Genomic DNA, 4,856 nt, shown 5'->3' with positions numbered 1-4,856 from the left:
AAGATACAGGTATAAAATACACCCAAATGAATGCACAAGATACAACCAACCGAATGGACAATATACACCCAACAAAACAAACGAAATATCCCAACTTAGTAAACAACATACACCCAACTTGATCCACAAAATACACCCAAATGGTTCCACAAAATACACCCAAATCATGATAACAAGATTTTATTAAATAATAAAGCTTCTTACATTTCAGACGACACATAGCGACCTTCTGTCTATCGCAGGTCAGCTTGGTTCTCCCTACAAAACAAGAAGCAATTATTAGCATACAAAACACACCAAAATATGAAATAGACAGCCCAGCAAGACATACCCCTCTGCAGCAGATTTATCAACGTTTTGCCTTAACCATTCATCTAGTTCGTCACTTGATATTTCATATGTCTCACTACATTCATAAAAGAAGATGTTAACAAAAATAATTACGATAATAGACGGTAATATAGCTTACGAGGTACTGTACCCGTCAAAGTATTGATCTTCTTTAGGAGGTGAATCCTCCACAACAACTTTTTTCTTTTTTGGTTGTGTTCTGGGTGGAAAAAAAAGAGTACCAATCAGAAATAAAAAATTAATTTTATTACAGAATATTATCCAAAGAAGTGCTTACTTTTTTGGTGATATTTTTGTCTTTTTCTTTTTCTTTTCCTTCTCCACCGGTGATGATTCTTCGCTCCTATAAGTTAATAAGAGATACTTCAGTTAATACACGAAATCTTAATAATGAATTAGTGGTGGGATGTGCATCAACCCACCGAATCCGAGATCCCTCACAATCGCCTTCTTCTCCTCACTCATGTTTCTGAACTTATCACTTAGGAGATGTGTGGCACACTTAAGGTCTTTTGTTTGTTTTCTTGCTGCCATTTTCTCTGAAATGAAAAATACACCCAAAGACATTAGTAAGATACACCCATATATAACAGTAAGATACACCTATAGGTATGATTCAGATACACTCATTGATAACAGTGAGATACACCCATAGATATGATTCAGATAAATCCATATATATCAGTCAGGTATCACTCAAACATGCTTCAATATCAAATTAATTGAGATATCAGTAAGATACACGCATATATGAGTCAGATACACCCATTGATAACAGTAAGATACACCCACATGTAAGAATCAGATACCCTCATTGATAACAGTGAGATACTCCCATAGATATGATTCAGATATAGTATCCATATATATCAGTCAGATATCACTCAAACATGCTTCAATATCAAGCCACATTACAAGTTCAAGCAGTATACACCCCCCAATCTACGGAATAAATCCCCAAAAATCATTTACCAGAAGATCTAGAACAATAAGAATAACAGGATAACTTAGAACAACAACGTAGAAGAACAGTGTAACAAAGAAGCAAAAGTAACAGTAAACCCTAGAACAACGACGTAGAAGGAAAGCAAAACGTAGTTTGTAATATGGAAAATATACAGGAATCTTAATGAACTTATGTTGAGTATTGTTGCTTTGTTTTCTCTTGAGATTCTTGATGGAGAGTTTGATGGTGTTTTGACAGAGGTTTTGAACAATGACTTGTATATTTTGAACTTTGATCTTCGCTCGAAAATGGAAGGGTTTCCTTGTTTTCGAAGCGTTTTGAGAAGTGGAAGAAGTGGAAGAGTTTGCCATACGTAACCGTTTGAGTGTTGAGCGCGTGATTTTGACGCGCCATGTTATCTCTCTTTATGCGCGTGAGTTCTATTTGGGCTGGGCCAACTTGTAAGCTTGTAAACTTGTATGTGTAGCAGGCCCGTATACTTAATAGGTGATATGCAGACAATGTATTTATAATCATTAAATTCATACGAGAATGTATTTATAACCATTATATTTAATTTTTATTAAAATATACCTAAGAGATAAATTAATTAATTAGATAGAGTATACAATAATCACAAATTATCAAAATATACGGAAGATTCATCAATAAATGTGTGTTATTTATCATTTACTTAGTATTTGCGGAATTGCAAATTAGGGGTGTGCATGGGTCGGATGAAATCGGGTTTGATGTGATTCAGATTCGACCCGAAATATATAACGAGTCTATTTGTTAGACTCGAATTCGATCTTAGACCCGATGAAATCTATACACTTTCGGACCACAATTAGGTAAAAACCGGATGAAAACCAGGTTGTTAACATTATATTACCTTGATACTTTTTTGTAAGCTAGTATGTGAAAATATCCAAATTTTTAAGATTCCAACCATTATTTGACATGGTAAAATTTACTTAGAAAAATATAACAAAAACCAACTCTTCTCTAAAATTAAAGCATAATCATAATCAATACTAATATTGTCTAATAACATCAAATATTTAAATCAACACAAATGACATAATATTATGCATTAGTCTAAAGTCTTATGCATTTTAAATATAAAACATCAACTTATAGCCTTATAATGACTAATAACACAAAATATTAAGGTTTACAATATTTAAATATCACATAAGAATAAGCATCATCCATCACTAATAACACAAAATATTAATTATGTATGATGACTGGGTCACCGAACCGAGTTCAGATGACCCGAACTATGATCCAGATCCGATCTAAAATAATGATTGGATCTATTTTTAAAACCCTTATCCAACCCTAAATCCAATAAAATTATACCAAATTAACCCTAAAGTATTCGAAACCAAACCAGATCTTTGAAGCTTTTATTATTACTTGCTTGTGTCTTATATCCCTCAGATGGCTTCTCTATTTATAAGCCAACGAGGTTTGCTTTTTCAACTTAATTCTTATTGGAAAAGGAATTCAATCGCCCATATTAATGGGCATCTAATGTGATCTTATCACAACACTCCCCCTTAGATGCCCATTTAAGATTATTGCCTCGTTAAAACCTTACTAAAGGAAAACCCTGTGGGAAAAACCTTAGTGAAGGAAAAAGAGTACAATATCCTTTGTGATGGGACTGCCTCATTAAAAACCTTGTAAAAAAAAACTCAATGGGAAAAAATTTGACCAAGAAGATTGCTTTAGACCATATAAAGATCTTTGCAATTTGACTGAGTATAACCCTTGCGAATATTCATTAGATGGTTTAGATATCTTTAGTCCTTCAGGAACTTTCATATAGATGGCGATCTAATGAGCCGTATAAGTAGGCTGTTACTACATCCTTTAAATGCATATGCAGTTTATGATATGCAGATAAACTGACCAAATAACGCAATGTTATCGCATCCACTACAGGGGAATACGTTTCTTCATAATCTATACCGGGCCTTTGTGAAAAGCCTTGTGCCACAAGTCGGGCTTTATAGCGCACAACTTCATTTTTCTCATTTCGTTTTCTCACAAATACCCATTTGTATCCAACAGGTTTTACATCTGCAGGTGTACGGACTACAGGTCCAAAGACTTCACGTTTTGCAAGTGAGTCTAATTCAGCCTTCATGGCTGCTTCCCATTTTGGCCAATCATTTCTTTGTCGACATTCTTCAACTGATCTTGGCTCAAGATCCTTACTTTCATGCATGATATTTAATGCCACATTATATGCAAATATTTCATTGACAATTGTCTTATTTCGGTCCCATTTCTCTCATGTAAAGATATAATTTATTGAGATCTCGTCATTTTCACAATTTTCAGGTACCTGAACGTCTTCTGGCGTTATATCAGAATTTTGGACAACTGCAGGTGTCTCTACTATGTCTTTTTCAACAGGAATATTATTTACCTCTTTTCTCTTTCGAGGACTTTTGTCTTTGGAACCGACAGGCCTGCCATGCTTCTGGCGTGAATTTGCTTCAGTGGCTACTTGTCCTACTGGGACATCAATTCGAATTGGGGCATTTTCCGCTGGTATATAAGATTTAGTTATCCTCTTTGTATCGGAAAATGCATCAGGCAAATCATTCGCTATTTTTTGCAAATGTATAATCTTTTGAACTTCCAGTTCACATTGCCCTGATCGAGGATCTAAATGCATCAATGATGATGCATTCCAGTTAAGCTCCTTTTCAGGAAGCTTATTCTCTCCCCCTAATGTTGAAAATTTTGATTCATCAAAATGACAATCCGTAAATCGGGCTTTAAATACATCTCCAGTTTGTATCTCAAGATACCTCACTATAGAGGGAGAATCATATCCAGCATATATTCCCAATTTTCTTTGGGGTCCCATTTTGGTGCGATTAGGTGGTGCAATAGGAACATATATCGCACACTCAAATATTCTTAAATGGGAAACATTTGGCTGCTGGCCAAAAGCTAATTGCATAGGAGAGAATTGATGATAACTCGTTGGCCTCAAACAAATAAGTGCTGCGGCATGTAAAATAGCATGCCCCCAAACCGAGGTTGGGAGATTTGTTCTCATAAGCAAGGGTCTAGCAATTAATTGGAGGCGCTTAATAAGTGATTCTGCTAACCCATTTTACGTGTGAACATAAGCTACTGGATATTCAACACTTATTCCATTAGCCATACAATAAGCATCAAAAGCTTGGGAAGTAAATTCACCAGTATTATCAAGATGAATTGTTTTGATTGGATTTTCTAGAAATTGTGCTTTTAATCGAATAATTTGAGCCAATAATCTCGCAAACGCCAGGTTGCGAGAAGATAATAAGCACACATATGACCATCTCGAAGATGCGTCTATTAGGACCATAAAATATCTAAAAGATCCACATGGTGGATGAATAGGTCCACATATATCACCTTGAATCCTTTCTAGAAATTCAGGGGACCCAAATCCAATTTTTACTGGTGATGGCCTTAAAATTAACTTCCCTTGAGAACATGCAGCACAACAAAATTCACTAGATTTAAGAATCTTCTGGTTCTT

General features: G+C 35.0%; 1 long non-coding RNA gene across 1 annotated transcript; it reads right to left on the bottom strand.

Moving 5' to 3' along the window:
- Positions 1-731, bottom strand: LOC107622323. Its single transcript, XR_002356367.1, has 3 exons — positions 482-731; positions 332-406; positions 1-258 (listed from the first exon to the last, which is right to left on the bottom strand). It is a non-coding gene; the product is annotated as an uncharacterized LOC107622323 (long non-coding RNA).

This window comes from Arachis ipaensis, chromosome B10, assembly GCF_000816755.2.
Source record: "Arachis ipaensis cultivar K30076 chromosome B10, Araip1.1, whole genome shotgun sequence".
Lineage (NCBI taxonomy): Eukaryota > Viridiplantae > Streptophyta > Magnoliopsida > Fabales > Fabaceae > Arachis > Arachis ipaensis.
The sequence above is the reverse complement of the archived record's forward strand: the minus strand, read 5'-3'. Positions and strand labels throughout refer to the sequence as shown.